At 36.7% G+C, this 20,210-nt stretch overlaps 1 protein-coding gene across 1 annotated transcript in view; it reads right to left on the bottom strand.

Annotated features, from left to right (window-relative positions):
* dyl (transmembrane protein dusky-like) overlaps nucleotides 1–12,175 on the bottom strand; it is a 73,410-nt gene extending 61,235 nt beyond the window's left edge. Inside the window, exon 1 of the mRNA XM_033469750.2 lies at nucleotides 11,903–12,175. The gene's annotated coding sequence lies outside the window, so the exon portion shown is untranslated. The remainder of the gene's footprint in view (nucleotides 1–11,902) is intronic.
* Nucleotides 12,176–20,210: the final 8,035 nt, after the last annotated feature.

Genomic DNA, 20,210 nt, shown 5'->3' with positions numbered 1-20,210 from the left:
TTAGCCTTGGTGTAAATGTTATTAGCCGAAATAAATTATTTATTATTCCGTGGCCAAAAAGATTCTGTTGTTTAATGCCGTTGATCTGTATTGTTTGGGAAATTTATTATAAATAAAAAAAAAAAAAAGAAGTTATGACTGAACCAAGTGTGCTTTGACATTTAAATTTCAGATATTTTTCAAAAGCGGAGTTAATCGATTTAGTCTGTGAACGACTCATACAAAAGTGTGAAATGTTGCTAAGCATTAATTAAAGAAATGTTGTGTTCCTGATACTCAGCGTTCGCAGCGGCGCGTCGCCAGGTTAAGTCGGTATGCGAACAGAAGTAATCGTTAACCGGTGAAACCGTGTTGCACAATTATCTCATGGCCCCTGGTACGCTTCCTATAACCTCGTTTTCGTCAATTCCTGGGACAGTCCCCGCGGAAGGTAGAGAAAGGAAAGTTTTTCAGCCGATTAATGCGGATATAAAAACGAGCCGCGGCTGCGGGACGTCTCGGTACCCCACATTCACGGCTTTTAATGAGACACGAGGACGATACAAACAACCAAAACTCGAAGTATTCAGAATTATTTGCATGGCCCATTTATGCTCGAATAGAATTGTCAACGAACGATGCCACGTTGTCTTATTTGAGCCGTTTATTTTGAAAGTGGCATAAGTCACTTTACCGTAATGAACAGTGGTGATTTTTTTAATGTCTATACGAAATTATCTATACTGAGAAAAATATCAGTATCCTGAGATAACGAATACAAGTAAATCTTCTCGAAAGTTAGCATCCATATTTTGAAACGTGTTATGCCACTTTAAAAAAAACCGGCTCATTTATAGAGTTATGTTAATTATATTTGAAATAATATATGTTGCTTTCGACCAATACAATTGGTAATTATTCAATTACGAATGTTTATGGAAAATGACAATTTGATGTAATATTAAATGATATTTTAAACGTAATATAGCGACACTCTTAAATTCTGCCTATGGTTTTATCGTCCTTTATCTCGTCTATTAATTGCATAAGTTACATCAAGCACTTGTGTGTTCATGGAAAATGACAATTCGATGTAATATTAAATGATATTTTAAACGTAATATAGCGACACTCTTAAATTCTACCTATGGTTTTATCGTCCCTTATCTCGTCTATTAATTGCATAAGTTACATCGAGCACTTAGTCCATCAAGTCCGTACGATGAAACTAAGAGACAACACCAAATATGAAACATTATATAAATGTTCAAGCACGGTTCGTATATCTGATAAAGAACAAAGGAGAAAGTTGAATTCGGTGTTGGATGTTTGAGGTAACGAACAGAATTTCAACTGTGGAGTAGCTTGCAAAGAAAACGTTGAAGAGGATTGCTGAATCTCAGAAGCAATTTCATGTTGACAGTGAAACCTTCTCTTACAGTAATATAAGTTGCATCTGGATCGTGTTTCGAGAACTAAGTAAAGTTAAAAGTGGGACACTAATTGAGTGACTTCCTCGGTGTGAAACAATTACGATATAATTCCAGTTTCCTCGCTTCCTGAAAGGAAGCTTCCTCTACTATAGAATAAAATTTTGAAGTTCGGAAAAAGTAGAACGTCATCCAAAATTAAACTCTGTAATCTTCGTTAGTCCGAAATATATTTTTTAAATTATATTATTATTATATTATTATATATTATTATATATATTATATATTATATTATTATATTATATATTATATTATATATATATTATATTATATATTATATTATTATATTATATATTATATTATATATATTATATTATATATTATTTTATTAATTATATTTTTTTATATTTTTGTCACAGATGCATCAACGTTACAAATCTCAACGAATACTGAACAGTGTTCAAAACTTGTGCAGCTCGCAGGATTTCATTTGTCAAAGAAATCGCGAGACAGAGCGAATTAGCTGCTCGCCAAAAAATCCTGCGAAAAATCCTGCGAAAATACAACGGCCCTCGAGGGTCGGCGTTGATCGTGAACCTGATGATCGAGGCTCTAACGCTTGTAATCTGAAATGATCAAGATCTGTAGACAGGACGTCGCCCTGGGCGTCGGATCGCTCCGAATACGCCGGGCGTCGTCGTCGTCGTCGTCGTCGTCGTCGCGTCGCTCGGTGGCAGACACGAAGACAGAAGTCCCAGTTTCCTCGTCACGGAAATCAGATATCGGGTGGCGGCGTCGCTTCCTCCTCCTCCTCTTTCTCCGCCTCCTCCTTCGTCTTTTTCTCCTACTTCGCCTCCTTGGCCCCGTATTTTTCCCGCGCCGTTGTTATTATTATCCGGGGCAACCGGTGGTGCAACCCTTTGTCCAACCGAAGCGTGACAGGTGCGAGAGAACGCATGACGTAACGATGTACCGTTATAGCCATGGCTGCACGCACACCCGGTCGAAACCCCATAAGAATGCCGGATGCGACGCGGAACACCATCGGGAACGGACGGAGGGGCGCCGTTACGCGAAATTCTGTCCTGTTGTGAAAGTGACATGGAGAAGAGGACGAGCAGCTAGGGGAAGAAAAGAGAGACGACACCCGCGGCATGCTAATGATCGCGATGATCTACTTTTCGCGATACTGGAAAGTGGATTCGAACCACAAGCGGTGTTTGCTCGGTTCGGCGTGGTAGGGGATGATTTTAGGATGTTTCGAAAAGTCATTTCGTTCTGTTTATAGTAATATACTTGTAGCTGTTTAAATACTAATATACTGTTTATAGTAATATACTTATATAGCTGTTTAAATACTAATATACTGTTTATAGTAATATACTTATAGCTGTTTAAATACTAATATACTGTTTATAGTAATATACTTGTAGCTGTTTAAATACTAATATACTGTTTATAGTAATATACTTGTAGCTGTTTATATACTAATATACTGTTTATAGTAATATACTTATAGCTGTTTAAATACTAATATACTGTTTATAGTAATATACTTGTAGCTGTTTAAATACTAATATACTGTTTATAGTAATATACTTTCATTACAGTTTATGTAATGAAAGATCACTTTTTTTTAATGTTTAAAGTGAACATTCCATTATGTACTAAACACTTTGTTCCATAATCTTTTGCTATCTTGTTGGTAATTTTGAAACTCTGTGTAGAAATCCCGTTTGTTATGTGCACAATATTGAAACAAGTGTTCTTGTTTTTTTCACACAAAATAACAGTTTTGTCACTGGCTACGGCAGGAAAAATATAAACGGTTATCTTTTTAGTTTTGAAGATATTTCTGTCTTGCATTTAAAAAAAAAAATTATGATTTAATTAATAGTAACCGGACTGCGGATTTTATGCATTTATAAAAACTTGAATCTATGAAATATGAAACTGTAAAACTATAAAAATATTTTATAAAAATATTGTATACAAATTTGTTTAAATTATTGACGGAAGCAATACATTGTTATCGTAATTTGTACTTCTTACAATTAACTTGAGAAGTTTCTGTTTGGCATAAAGATTATTATCTAGTAATATATAATAATATACTAATAATAACAATAATAATAATAATTGCTAATAAATCAATTCGTGGCGTTGATACTACGTGTCAATTAAAATGAAATATGTTTGCCTAAAAACAATTGTTTTTGTGTCGCTGAAATTTTATTGCACTATTCGCCTAATAATTAGCAGTGGCAAACGTGAAACGTAAATGAATATTAATTTCTTACACAATTATCACCATTACGAACTTCATTAACAAAGCTATCACGTAAAGTTCTAATTTCAATTACTCTTAAATCAATCAATTTTAAAATGAGCTCGCATTAGAAACGAGATGATATTTACAAGAAATTAAGTGCTCCATAAGTAGCAGAATATGATCTGTCGAAAGAAATATAGTCTTCGAAGGAAGCGGCAGTTATTCAATCTACGAGCATTAAAACCTCCAAGCGGAGAAAACGTGCAGGAAAGTTTCATTAACACTAAACCCACCGCATCCGGGCATATTTCATTTTTCAAGTATGTGTTACAATAAAAGTGGCGCAGAATCTAAATAAATTCAATCTCGTCATTCTTAGAAGACAATACAGAGTGTATCTCGTAAATGCTTGAAGATACAAAAAAAGAAGTTTAATAGGAGAAAACACGGCTCTACAAGGTACTTACACGTAAATTACTTTTTTTTTATCTTTAATCTTGCCAAGTTATGGAGGTCAACTCAGAGTTTTTAAACGGATACATATAATTTCTTGTATGCATTTAATTAGTAGAGATAATTTGCAATCGAAACGATGGCCTGTTAAAAACTGCTGTTACGCATCGTTCGGAACAACGAACTTATGGTTCACGGGTCGCATGTGACCCCATCAGCTGTTCATACGCGGCCCGCCAACGCGAAAACAATTGAAAACAATTGATGAAATTGCGATCGAATACAGGAACAGCGAATTCTCCCTGATTTTCTTTCAGCTTGCAAGCAAAAATGGACAATTCGGGAACAGGAGGCACGATTATTTGCACCTCATTTTTATAATTGTTGACAATCGGCAACTATAAAAATGAACCGTGAGACTCGAGTAATCGTATCACCTCTTCCGAAATTGTCCATTTTTGTTTACAAGCTGAAAGGAAACTAAGGAAAATTTTGCTGTACCTACATTCGACAATAATTACTGTAAAAGGTTGCTCAATCACTGGCTGAGAAGATAATCGACATCTTAAATAATAGAGACATCTCTAATAATCGACGTCTTAAACATTGTTTGTTCACTTTCTCGAGCTCTTTAACATTTCAAACTTACATTATTTCAAAACACGATATAAATTATTACTTTAATAGGACGTCGATTATCTTCTAAACGATGCATAATAGCAGTTCTTAACGACATATGATTTTGACTGCAAATCGCTTGACATCACACGAAACACTTACGCATGTATCAACTTGCATTGATTGTATGAAGAATATTTTCAACATTTCTTGCATTAAAAATCAACTAAAGAATATTTCGATGAACATCAATTTCTGAACCGTTGCATCTTAATAATTCTTTATTCTCTGTTCAATGAACTTTCGAATGGCACGATTGAATGTTGGACATTATAGCTAAAAAATAAAACGAAGCTCAAGGAGACCTTCTATTTCAAGGAGACTCTATTTTGATAAAACAGGAAAATAGAGAAAATTTAATTGTTGCCGTGTACGCGCTACTTTGCACCAAACGTGTACTGTAGATTGCAAGAAAAATTAAGATGAAAGAGTTAGAGGACTCATCCTGTGTATGCAGATGAATGAAAAGAATCTGACAGACGGCGCTTAAAATTGCTATTCCATGCTCTTGAGCACGGCTTCTTCGTACAATCGCGATCGAAGTTCGGCTATAGACGTAAGTTCTTTTGATCGTCCACTAAAATGCCCGACTGAAAATCCAACGGAAACGAGCGCGCTTTCCTGAACAAGTTCCAACGACGAATGTACAAGCAAAAATTTCGCGAAGGTGCATTTCGTACAGCGCTTTTTCGTTACACACACACACACACAGCGTTCCTTTCTCCGTGATTTCCTGCCGGCACGGGGCAGAAAGCGGGAAATTAAGGCGACGTCGCGCTGCGGAAAATTGATCTCACGTGGACACGAGTGGTTGCCCAGGAACTTTCATGAATATTCGTCTCGCTTGTTAAAGGGGCGAACCTCGGTCGCCGATAAAATGCTCCCGATGGCGATCCTGCTGATTCCGTGAAACAGTCTAACGACGTTCTAACTGCTCCGAAATCGCTACACAGCACTGAAATTCGATGACGGGCTGACATTCTCTTCAACCGGGTACTACTTTGAAAATAAACGTCATCGCAGAAACGATTTACGATGGCTCCGCGACCGGAAAATTTAGTCTTTCGGACGAAGATACGAACAATCGTTCGCGGTAGGATGGATATGCTTGGACCGACAAAATTATTAAATATCTTCGCTTCTATTATTTTCTTCTTTTCCCTTTAGTTGATTGTCTAAATAATTTATTTAATTATAATTAATATTAATAAATTAAAATTAATGCGTGTAGCAACAATTTTTCTAATTTTAGATACTCCAAAATTTATTATATTCCTCTGCGATTGCGAATACAATCGCTTTGCGAGTGAATTGTAAGCGAGTAGATTTTCTAAATTGTAAATTGTACTTGCTCGAGATGCAAAATTGCGAATAGGACACGATTGGTGTAATTGACGTGTGAAACGAAAGCAGATAGGAGCCATAACGATCGCTTTTTAAACAGCGTTGAGTGTCGACCGGACTGGAGAAGTAGGTTCGAGATGTTCAGAAAACGGTTACGGTGTCCCAAAAAATCTTTATATGGAAGAATCCAATTAAAAATCAATAACTCAATCTTTTCTATGTTAATCGAAAGACGTCTTCGAAGAGCATTAAATACTACAAATATTCATGAATCGGAATAACTTACTACGAAAACAAGGACAGCAGGAGGCAAATACCTCAGTGTTGGGCAAACAGTTATCTTATTAATGATGAACGATTATAACTCGTTAGTCGTTATAAATTAGTTATAAATTACTTTTCGCCGGATTATTATGAATTAGTTGTAATAACTAACTAGTTATGGTCGTTAATCGTTAATCGGATTATCTTGTGCCCAACTCTGAAATACCTTGGAAGAACTTTGATCACTAGACTGCGGATTTTATGCATTTATGACAAAATTGGATGGTTGCCTTGTAAAAATTGAAGAGAGATTGAAAAGATTCAAAACTGTCAATATATCTTATTTTTAATCTGTTAACGTGATTAATGAAAGTTTGGTTTCTATTCCTCGTTGAAAAATAGAAGAGAAAAATTTCTTTTGTAAAATAGAAGAGAGATTGAAAAAAATTTAGAATTGTCAATATACCGTATTTTTAATCCGTTAACGTGATTAAAGAAAGTTTAGTTTCTATTCCTCGTTGAAAAATAGAAGAGAAAAATTTCTTTTGCAAAATAGAAGAGAGATTGAAAAAAATTTAGAATTGTCAATATATCATATTTTTAATCTATTAACGTGATTGAAGAAAGTTTAGTTTCTATTCCTCGTTGAAAAATAGAAGAGAAAAATTTCATTTGTAAAATAGAAGAGAGATTGAAAAAATTCAAAACTGTCAATATATCATATTTTTAATCTATGAACGTGATTAAAGAAAGTTTAGTTTCTATTCCTCGTTGAAAAGTAGAAGAGAAAAATTCCTTCTGTAAACTAGAAAAGAGATTGAAAAAATTCAAAACTGTCAATATATCTTATCTTTAATCCGTTAACGTGATTAAAGAAAGTTTAGTTTCTATTCCTCGTTGAAAAATAGAAGAGAAAAATTTCATTTGTAAAATAGAAGAGAGATTGAAAAAATTCAAAACTGTCAATATATCTTATCTTTAATCCGTTAACGTGATTAAAGAAAGTTCAGTTTCTATTTCTCGTTGAAAAACAGAAGAGAAAAATTTCTTCTGTAAACTAGAAGAGAGATTGAAAAAACTCAAAACTATCAATATACCATATTTTTAATCTATTAACTTGATTAAAGAAAGTTTAGTTTCTATTCCTCGCAAACAACGCAGACAACTCTTACTTTGCATGAAACTCCGTAATCCATTGCTCACCAAAAAGATTTGAACTGGACTCGAACGTATTTTGTGAAAGCGAATCGCGCGTCGATTCGAAATTATGCGGCCCAGAAACGACCAGGCCCGATCGCAACGGCTTAACGAGCGACACATGTTCAAATTTTCGGGAAAGGAGGAACACGAATTCGCTGTAAGCACGGGACGCGAGCCGAGAATGAAGCGGGGCGGAAAAGTGTCTCGGTCGTCGGTGAATATCACGGTGAAAAGTCGACTGGCCGTCTTCCGATCGCATGTTTAAATCATCAGCATTTATCGCGGTGCTCATCTGGTATACAGCGATGAAGATTGAGTACGGATCGCGCGGCGCGGCGCGCTCGCTCGTGAGATTCAGAATGAATTGGTCTTCGTCTAATGGCCGCGCGGAGAGCAACCACCTACATCTCTCTCTTCATCATCCGCGCGAGGATCTTTCTCTGCCTACACGCGGCCTTATTCTCGACATAGATCCGGCGAAGGAAGGACGCCTCGAAGAGAGACGTGAGAACGCTGACACACTGACTCGCTACCCCACATACCCTTTTACCTTTTCAACGAGTATTCAGCGGCGGCACGGGTGGGGAGGAGGAAGCGGAAGATCAGCGGGAGGCAGCTCGAGCCACCTTGCCCGAAAACTTTTACATTCTCCTCGGCGAACAATCGTTCGCGATAGGGCAGACCGGGGTCGAAAGTAACACGGCCTCGCAGATAGCAATGTTGCAAACGGTGCAAAAACGGTGTGGTAGAAGTACCTGTTGTGGAACGCTCTTCAGGGGCGACAGGATTATCGCAGATTCGATTGCAACCGGAAAGTGTCACTGTTGAATATTTTTTCGAGATAACGGCGTGGACTTCGAAATATTTATTTAATATGAACACGACATGATACGGATGGAATAGTTAAGTATGAGCGTGCAGCTAATTTGGGACATCGTTTTTGTAAACAACGTGTTCTCGTGTTGTAAAATTATATATCGAAGTACACAATATGGGAACGGTACGTTCTTGCTTAGAGAGAATCGTATTTGAATATACATTCTTGTTCGCAGCTGATTGTTAGATAACGATATTTGCACGAGCGAATTTGTAAAGGACAACGTTGAAAGGTGTGGGTAAAATTTGTACATCCGCTTTCATGTGCTCTATCTATTTTTTTTGTTTTTATTGTATTTCTTGTGCTGCCGTTTCAAGAAGTGATCGCAATTGACCGGTGTTTCATAATAGGCACTGTTACTTTATCAAAAAACCTTGAATGCGAAATTCTCGTTGATGTGCACGTGTCCTAGCGGTACGAATATGCAATGAGTAGGCTGCGGATGTTCGCACGAAGTAAAGATGAATTGTATCTTTTAATAATTTCGGTAAATACAAAAATTGTGTAATAAATTAAAATAATAAATATATATAAATATTAATAAATAAATATTACTGAATTCATTTGATCGGTTGCACAATTTCATACGTCAGATGCTCATTTTTCAAAATGAATACGGTCTTCGTTGATTTTTATGCAGAAACTACGTAAATATTCATTTCTTTTCTTTTAATCGCGTTAACGAGTTGATCTTCATACAACAATATTTTATAGTTGTTTAAATGGTTTTGTTATTTTGCGTTTGACTTACTCGTTTTTCTTTTTATAAGCATTTAACATCCGCTGTGTACTAATTACGAATAAACCATTAATTTTTATCCGATCTTCTATACAACTACCTGAGAAGGCTATTAGTTTATAAAATATTATCGTACGTAAGTATACGAAAAACATGCTGATGCGATCGTCTTAATTATTTTCTTTTTTAACGTATTGGTAACAATTCTCTGTTATTACCGTTGATACAATTTCGAAGGTCCTTCTGGATAACGACATTTGACATTTTCAATGTCCTTTCTGTCAATTATATTTACAATATCACTTTCAATTATTTTTACGTATAACAATTTGTATGCTTTTCAACGAATGAAGAAATCAACACCTAGCGGCTGATAGGAAAAACGTAAAGAACATTGAAGCTGACCTTGAAAATATATTGGAAAATACCATGGAAATGTACTTGAAAATAAGATTTAGAAAAAATGAGAAGTCACTTAAAAAATATATAGAGATCGCATCGTATAGAATAAAACGAAATTGTGACCAATCCGATAACAAAAATATTTAAAGTAGTCATGTTAAACGAAACAATATATATATATATATATATATATATTCATGGTATTATTATATTTCCATGGTATTTTCCAATATATATATATATATATATATATATATATATATATATATATATATATATATATATATTTTTTTAAGCGACTTCTCATTTTTTCTAAATCTTATTTTCAAGTACATTTCCATGGTATTTTCCAATATATATATATTGGAAAATACCATGGAAATGTATAGAGAGAGAGAGAGAGAGAGAGAGAGAGAGAGAGAGATCGTATCGTATAGAATAAAACGAAATTGTGACCAATCCGATATCTAAATCTTATTTTCAAGTACATTACCATGGTATTTTCCAATATATATATATATTGGAAAATACCATGGAAATATATATATATATATATATTGGAAAATACCATGGAAATGTATAGAGAGAGAGAGAGAGAGAGAGAGAGAGAGAGAGAGAGAGATCGTATCGTATAGAATAAAACGAAATTGTGACCAATCCGATAACAAAAATATTTAAAGTAGTCGTGTTAAAGGAACCACTCTGTACATAATTACCGAGAACTAGTTTTAATCTCATCTACTACTCGTCGGCGAAAATTTGCAATTTGTGATCTAAATCACGGTTAGATATAATCGTCGCGTCAACAGTCGAAAGTAACATTATTCCGATGATCTATGAAAAATCGAAATACTTCGGCACAAAATGAAATTGCCATAAAGCTCCGCTTCGAACGGACTCGAATACAGGTAAGAAGAATAAAAGAAAGTCGACCGTCTCCGTTCACAATTTGTGAGGGAAAGAAAGAATCGGAACAGCGTATTGAAGACAGAACTGTAGAGAAGGCACGTAATCCAAATTTGAAAGAACAAAATTATAAAAACGGGGACAAGAACAAGAACGAAAAATATATAATGAAGAGGAGCGTTATTGCTCGGTATGCCTTTATTCATGCAATGCCAGTAGGTCAAATGAAAAATGTATGGGGTACGTAGAGTGTAACGATTGTACGTTCGAAAAACGCACTAAACTTCGTTTATACCTTCGTCATAATTTCAATGCGCATACCATTAAAAAAGACAAAGGAACAAGCACGTTCGTAGACAGTGATGAAATTTGCGTTCCGTTTCTGTGATAAGACGTTCTTGGTTTTAATAAATTATTATAAATTTTATTATAAATTATTATAAATTTATTTCTGATCTTGATTTTTGTTAGATAATATACGAAAATTCGAATTTCCATAAAGATCCATAGTCTAGTCACGATCGTGAAACCGAACAATCTGTGGCCAGGTAAAAAATAGTGCGACTTTTTCAGGAGTTTAAAATTTAATTTAATAAATATTTCCATCCGACGATTGTAACACTTTCTTCGTCCACCATTTTTACCGACGACTTGGATATTACACGTGTCACTGCTCAGACTCGATAATACCGAATAGACATTGTACATTTATGGTGCACATGACCTACAAAATCAAATCATTTTAACCCCAGTCTCCCAGCAACTTCTGGCTCAAGTGAAAGTTAACCCTTTGCATTCGAAACCATTTAAACGTTAGACAGAAAGTAGATGTTCCGTCATACTTAGATTTCAATTTTATACAACTTACTGTATGAAATTGAACCGGGATAGTACTGTATAAAATTGGCTCATAGACCAGTTATACTTGAACCAGTTTCTATAAATGTAAACAAATTCGATAACGTAGAGATGATTTTGGAACGTGATCTAACGATTTCCAGCGGCAATAACACGAAGAAGACAAACACAATCCTCGGACCATCGCGAGCATAAATCACATTTACGATACCAGCGATATCAAAATGCTAAATAGAAACGTCAGGAGGAACGGATTTCGTACAACAATCGAAAACCCTCTTTTTCATCTTTCTCGAAAGCAAACTCCGAAGAGCTCGGAGACACGAGTCACTCCAAGAACCATATACATAAATCCACCAGTAGCGTGCGGAATGTGTGCGATTATCGAAAAAAGATGCAACAAATTGCAAAGCATCCCAGACTTAGCCGGCGGATTCCGCACCGGCACATGGGACCGCGAAGAGTTCCTGTACCACTGATCACAAACGTAGCTCACAAACCTTTCTTTCCGCAGCAGTCCGGCAGGCAAATAATCCTATTGGCACACACACTTGGCACTTGTTGATTCCGTTCTTCGCAGCTCCGTGGTTGCTTCGAGGACACCGGCCGTGATCCTCGCGAAGGGGTACGCCCAGAAGACGAGAAATAAAAGACGGAAAGAAAGATGAAACGAAAGGGAATCTCCGGGTACCCGAGGGACCAATTAATAAACGTGACGGGCAAAAGGCAGAGCGACGGGTTCGCCAAGTGAGTTCGTTGTGAGCCCGCCAGAAACGATACGCACTCTATATACTCTCCCCTCTCAGGGTCGTCAGCTTTCACCAAAAACCCTCCGCCGGGTCCGCTCGGCCTGTCACCTGCCAGAAAAATCGAAATTCCTCGGAGCGCCGGCGAAATCTTGAACAAGCGAAGGAAAACGATTAGGTCGATCGCGGGAAAATTCCCCCGAGGACGAAGATTGGGAGCGGGATCCGCAACGGGGACCTGGATCCGTGACCGATCCCGCGCGCCAGGGTCCAGCGGACAATACTTCGGCCGCCGCGGGCCGCGTGGGCCCGACTTTCTTTTTCTTTAATCATCGGCTGAGAGAGCCACAATGGGACGTAAACGGAGCGAGGTTGAATCACGATATTCGTCGGGGAATGACGCGCGATCGCGGTCTACCTACCGCGAATACCGGAAGTCTAGACGGGGCCCCGGATGTCAGCGAAAGTTCACGGCGGCGTACAGTGGGAGATTTATATCGAAAACACGGGGAAAAAAGTCGTTTTATAAAAATATACCTGTAACGAAAAATTGATTTACTAACGGTTAATTGAACATATAGGTTATGGTTATGTTTTGTACCATTTGTTCATTTTTTGGGCATGGCTACACAGCTTCGAAGTGGTCTACGTCCAAATCGCCTGAAATCGTTTATATTATTTGCAGTTGTTTTATTTAATTTGACTTAGTGACGAATGATGGAATTTGATTACTTAAAAATAATATTGTTATATATTTGACTAATATTATTACTGTATCTATTATACTATTATATTACTATAATATATATGGTCATATATATATAATATTATATATTTAATATTTACTTTTATTATTTTTATTATTTTTATTATTAATATTTATTTAATATAATTTTAACATAATATTAGTCAAATATATTATCAATATTATTACTATTTATATTATTAACTTTTTTATTGACCATATTTTTTTAGTTATATCTAATTAAATATGTTCAATTTTTATTTCATTTCTTATTTATGGTCACGCTTTAAAGGGCAGGGTCTTACCTTTCCTTCAAAAAAACATTAGCTGCTACTATGATAGTGGAGTCGGTTACTGTGGGGTGACAAATTGCTGCGCCTTTAGATTATTTTCGTGCCTAATTAGCTTTATATCTATCGAATAAGACATATTCAATATATTTTTACTCAAAAATAAAATAAATAAAAGAATAAATATGAAATTAATTATGCGTGAAAACAATCAACAGGCAAACAAAACGATCAACATATCATAAAACGTAACTGACATATAACTAATTCGATATTTATATCTCACGATGCGACCTAGTTAGGCAACTTTGTCTTGTCTTACAATTTTCGTTCGAATGTTCTTCATCTATCAAGTAAACGAATGAACAAATAAATCACGTATCAGACTAGAATTCAAAAATTATCAAAATACTTTCTCTGCAAAACGCGAACGCGTGCTCGAACTCTCGGCTGTCGACTGCGTTCAAACTTGAAGCTACAAGTTCGTTGACGAAATTGTGACGAGAAACGGTGAATTAGGGTTTTCATGTACAAATTAAAATGGCGATTTAAAGAAAGTAGTTTTTGAAGATTTGTCTCGAGCCTCGAGATCTCCTCATCTCCGTTTCTCGCCCCCTCTTCCACTCCCGTGGGCATCGGAAGTGGAGCACGGTCAAGATAGCAGCGAAAGTCTTTAACGTGGAACGTTCACGGTCACTGTAGGTTTTTAGATACTGCGTATCCTGAACTACATGGGTTTTTTGTGCAGTTCCCTGTTACGTAAAGAGCGCCGAGATGCGTATCAACTGTTTTAATTGATGTGTGAACATGAAAACAAGTGGCAAATGACATGTGTAGATAACCGGGCCACGAGAAAAGGAAACTCGCTTGATTGCTGAAACAAGCTGTTCGTGAAAGGCTTATTTATTATTTTTACTCTGCGATGGAATTGGATTAGCAGTAATAGTTCGAAGTTTATTGTACTTGCTTCCCTCGCGATTAAATGCATTTCCATAGTTGCTGTACGATCGTTTAAATGTTAATGAGCACTTTATTATTTCGATCTACAGTACACTGCGTATACAAAAACAAAATGGAAGTGCAAACTTTGTACATCGCCAACACAAATTGTTCGAAGCAATCGTGGATTAATTTATAACAAGTATAATTTACACCAATTACCCTATCGCCCGCAAGTGTGTATTTGGATACTCGGGACGATTTTATTAAGACGTTTATAGTTTTGTTATATTGCATTGTTTGTACATCGATACTGATGGGGTTGAATGCATATTCTTGTGCGCTAATGGTATACGTGCGATCGTAGAATTTAAAAAAACGTGCACATTAACGAGTATTCATTTTATTATCGTTCTGTATTCAATGTAAAAGAATTATCCAATCGATGTAAGAAATGTTTCCCTTCTTCAAATATTTATGAAACTACCAATAGAAAAGAAAATTTATATCCCTTATGAACAAGCGAAAAATTAATGAGAATTATCTACAATTATCTACAAACAGTATTCACTGTATCGCAAATAAGGCCACAATCGTTTCTCAGAGTTTCCGATGGTTTTGATTAATTTTGCATGCTTTTGCACAAATCCGTTTACGACGTGTACAATTTTACATCGGCAGTATCGTCTACACTCGACTGGCAGAACATAAATAACACTTTCTGATGCGTCTATTACTTTTCTCAAGTGCCTATTTGAACTGTGATTATAGTTTTATGCGAGAAACATTATTACTACGTTTTCCAACGAAGCTGAATAAAATGTTCCTCCGTAGTAGACGAAAATGAGGATTCGCCGGTAACCATAACATGCATTCTAGTGTAAAAATAACTAGACGCCCAGATATCATAACATGAGAAACGATTGAAAACGATAAACCAGTAAAAGTATAATAAGGTTATCGCTGGTCGCCGAACATCTCTCTTGAACGCAGTCATGGCGAACGGCGTTTTTCAATGGAGCGGAAATCGTTAACGTGCATGCAGAATAAAAGTGGACATGGGAAATAAATGTGTCCAGCGACCTATTTATTCCTGGATCTCGGCAACGCCAAATAAACCGCTTATAAATGATATGTAATTTCGTAATACGTTCCACTGATTCAGATCTGAGCCACATCGAACTCCGGATTATCGGCTCAGATTCTCCACATCATAAATCGCTTGCTAAACTATTTCTCTACTTATTTTAACATTATCATCATTATTTAGTATACTTATTTCATATTATCTGAAAGTAAATGGAATTGGAATTTTATTTACCTTTATATTTAAATTGTATTGATTTGTCATATTTCGTATCTGGTGAAAAAAGTACTGTTTCGATTCATATTCGCTTTACTAGAACTCATAGCGAACAACATATCGATTTTTATGACTGTCGGACGTCTATGAAAAGGTAAACTTTTAGAAGAATCATATTTAGAATATTTATTTAGGATACTTATTCGCATGAAAATATAACTAGATCATCATTTACCTAATTCTGAATTCTTTTTACGAAACGCAGGGCTTACAAACTCGCAATTTTCTCTCATTTTGTCACACTACTTAGCCGTGCATTTCTAATCATTCTTAATAAAACGATCCGACAATTAGCGATCGCTTAATGAGTCCATGATTTACAGTCAAGGATTCATCGGCGAATCGTCGAGCAGCAATAACGATTTCAATCGCGGATCAAGAGATATACCTTCGGGCAACACAATCGAATCTGAGTCACATCGAACTCCGGATTATCGGCTCACAGATTCTCCACATCCTAAATCGCTTGCTAAACTATTTCTCTACTTATTTTAATATCATCATCATTATTTAGTATACTTATTTCATATTATCTGAAAGTAAATGGAATTGAAATTTTATTTACCTTTATATTTAAATTGTATTGATTTGTCATATTTCGTATCTGGTGAAAAAAGTACTGTTTCGATTCATATTCGCTTTACTAGAACTCATAGCGAACAACATATCGATTTTTATGACTGTCGGACGTCTATGAAAAGGTAAATTTTTTAGAAGAATCATATTTAGAATATTTATTTAGGATACTTATTCGCATGAAAATATAACTAGGTCATCATTTACCTAATTCTGAATTCTTTTTACGAAACGCAGGGCTTACAAACTCGCAATTTTCTCTCATTTTGTCACACTACTTATCTGTGCTTTTCTAATCATTCTTAATAAAACGGTCCGACAATTAGCGATCGCTTAATGAATCCATGATTTACACAGTCAAGGATCTATCGGCGAACCGTCGAGCAGCAATAACGATTTCAATCGCGGATCAAGAGATATACCTTCGGGCAACACAATCGAATAATTTCCACTGGTCTTACTACGAAAGACAAACACTCTAAGTAAGAAAATTTCACGCATCAATTTGGACCGCCGTTTAAGAGTCAATTAACAGGTATCCGGCACGCTTTATCCACCTCAATAAATTGCTCAGTAACGATCGTAATTTCGTGTTCAATAAGAAGACATCACGCGCAATAAAGTCCCGTGATTTCTTCTGAAACTATAAACTCAATTAATAGACTTGCAACAGAAGAAAATATTTGACCGATCGAATCAATGAGAAAGACCGAGAACTCCGGACGAATTCCTGCCTCGCGAACGTCGGGTCAACGTCTCCTTTCGATCGGACGACGACTGAATAGGATCGTTACCAAAAGTGAACGATAAATTGGGAAACATCGGCCGATTGTAAGCACGCGCGGCGGCGTTTTCTCCGGGGAAATTACAGCGCGGGCCGCGAATTACAAGGCAAATCGGATCGTAATTAACGCGCATTCTAAAACAACGACCCCGTTAATTTCCCCGGATTCAACGCGCGTTCTTTCCTCGAAAGGCTCCGGTTTCCGCGCGCGCAGTTCCGATTCCGGAAGAAAGCTAAGCAACCGAATTTCGCGTCCGCGCAGGAACGGTGAAATTGCGCAATTTTTCCACGAGCATTGACGTCAGCGGCCATTCACGAGCGCGCCGCGCGGCTTTCACACGGATCTTGCTTTGTCGTCCGCGTACCTACATACAGCGCCCGGACAAAAGTTTAGAATTGCCACGCAACCGATGGAAAGTTGGACTTTTCTTGCCGCGCGGCACACCATTTTGGTCGAGCGACACGATCGTGTCGTGTGTTTCAACACTTTTGCATTGTCGGTTTTTGAACGGACGCGAGAACACCGATGGACTTTTTTTTCGACGATTAAATTGTTTTAATACGGTAGGATGTCGATTAGAGAAGAACCGTCGTGAATGGGACACATTTTTGTTTCGGACAAGATAACGAAAAAAATTTTTTTTTATTATTATTTTGATAAGTACTACTGTGATCAAAAAGTAAGGTGAATTTGTTTATAAAATGTAAATTCTTTATTTATTCTTCCAAATCAATTTCATCCCCTTCAAAGTAATCCCCGTCCGATAAAACGCACTGTTTCCGACGCTTTTTCCAGTCCTCGAAACAGTCGGAATAGTCTTTTTCCGGTATAGCCTTCAAGACCTTCTTCGATTCGGTTTTTATCTCCTCAATCGTGTCAAAACGGCGTCCCCGCATTGGCTTTTTGAGTTTGCTGAATAACCAGAACTCGCACGGAGTCAAATCAGGCGAATACGGTGGTTGCGGAACGATATGAGTCGAGTTTTTGGCAAAAAAGTCGCAAAGAACCAATGCAGTATGACATGGCACCAATCGAGACTTGACGCGTTTGAGACACAAAACATCCTTCAAAATGGTTTGGGCTGAACCAAATGATATTCCAACACTATTAGCGAGGTCCCTTATTGTCAATCGACGATTTTCAAGCACCAAATCTTCGATTTTTTGGACGTGGCCCTCGTCGGTAGACGTTGATGGTCGTCCAGAGCGCGGTTCGTCTTCAACGCGTTCTCGGCCCGCTTTGAACTCGTTGTACCACTTATAAACGTTTTTTTGTGCCATAGTTTGATCACCAAAGGCCTTCCGCAACATTTTCAACGTGTCCGCACAAGAATATTCGTTCCGCAAACAAAATTTGATGCAAGTTCTTTGCTCAACAAAATCACCCATTGTAAAAATCGAAAAATTCACTTTTGATCGTTTACTAAAACACGTGTAACTCGGAGATAATTAAACCTTTTAACAAACAGACGCTTGGCAATTGTTATAGACAGTCCTACCAACCTAGGAAAAAAACAATTGCCTGCCTTCCTAATGTCCGGGAGTTTTAAATGACAATTTCACCTTACTTTTTGATCACAGTAGTACATCTGCAATCTGTTACAAAATAACAATAAGCAAGATTTTATAGCTATTTACTCATAATATGTAGACATTTCGCCCACTGGCTCATATCTTCTTTGGTTTTCTTCTAGCTGATATAATTGCTATAAAGGTTTTATCACGTTTTGCTTTTGAGATCAACTTATTTTCTACTTGTCTAGTATTGCACATCAAGTATCTTGAAATCTGTGTCTATTGGGGAATACGGGGAATCGTGAGCGATCAGTAGAAGAGTATGATAACCGCACCTTAGATAGTTAGTCAGTAAAAGAATAAGAACTTGCTTCTACTTGTTCTGTACCTATCCGTGTCCCATGTATAGATGTTGCAACGCCGCGATATACCAGGTGTCCCGGAGTATCGCGGGTGATAGTCAAAGGAATCATAGCAATCACAAGACAAGAAGGTACCTTCGCGTTTATATCCTCCCTTCTTACCCGTCGCGTCAATAGGGTAAGACGGGAAAAAGTATCTTGAAATCTGTGTCTATTGTCTAGCGGTTTGTGTTTTGTCCGTACGTTCGGTTAGTCGCCTAACGTACACGCGCGACCGAACTATTGTACGCTCGATTCGCGCTTCCTACGGCAAATTAATGACGTGGAAGGGTCTCTAGTAGGCTTAGAGAACTTTATTTTTTGTGTTGTACTCTCTGCGAGCGCTGGTGGAAGAATGCTCTTCCAACGCTGGAAAGTCGTGGAAGAGCACCCGTGGATGGAGGTAGATTGTTTATTATTGGTCAAGGCACGAATCACCCCTTGGAGAGGGGTGTCTGCCTTGACCCTTGTTGGGGCCTGAGAGGGTTTCCCCAATGGTGGGACCTTTTTATGGCCCTTGTCTCTGGACGCAACAGTTTGAATCTTTTGAGTCTGCGCGTATCAATCTGCTCGTTTAGTAGTTCGTTTGCTAACACGTTTGAGTGAAGTTCGAGTTTGAGAGTGTATTTGTCGGTAAAGTTTTTAATTTCATTTTTGACGGTAGGTATCTGTAGGTCATTGCGTATGTTATTATTCGTTATATGCCATGGGGAGTTTGTTATCATGCGGAGAAGTTTTGCCTGAAATCTCTCGAGGATCTCGATGTTGGACACGGAGGATGAGCCTCATAACTGTATACCATATGTCCATATCGGTTTTACGACGCATTTATAGATTATTATTTTGCTTAACGAAAAAATCGAACGACCTTTCTGGTTCTAATCCAGGACATTCGGAAGATCGGTTGTTTTATGCTAAGAATGCATAACGTCAATGAGTTTCTCTTATGTTCGCTTGCTCTATTTTGAATTTCTTTCGAAAGTGCATTTTGCCTCATTCATTAATGGCTCGCGTAATTGGTATTAATCTTATAAGTACATTATAAGTGCGTACAATATTGTATACTAATCTTAAATTACGTAAATCTTTTTTGCATCTTTCATTAATATCATATTGTAGTATTTTATGGTAATAAATATATATATATATATATATATATATATATATACATCTTACAATGAAACTGAAAAATATTAACAAACGTTTCTGAGTAAATATATGTTAAAAATTATTAGAACTACTGAAAACAATCGTAGAACAGATTTATTCATCAAAAAAATTTTCCAGTGTTCTGGGAGAAGTTGCAATTTGTAACGTTTTTTTAGTAAACCTGTGTCTTCGATTTTACATCTACTATTTCATGCAATAACATGTTGCGAGAAAATAATTAATTTAGAATGCGGATATTTGTGCAAAATATAATCTTTCTATATGAATTGTAAAAAAAAA

Source organism: Megalopta genalis, chromosome 10 (genome assembly GCF_051020955.1).
Source record: "Megalopta genalis isolate 19385.01 chromosome 10, iyMegGena1_principal, whole genome shotgun sequence".
Classification (NCBI taxonomy): Eukaryota; Metazoa; Arthropoda; class Insecta; order Hymenoptera; family Halictidae; genus Megalopta; species Megalopta genalis.
This window is presented reverse-complemented; position numbering and strand designations above follow the sequence as displayed.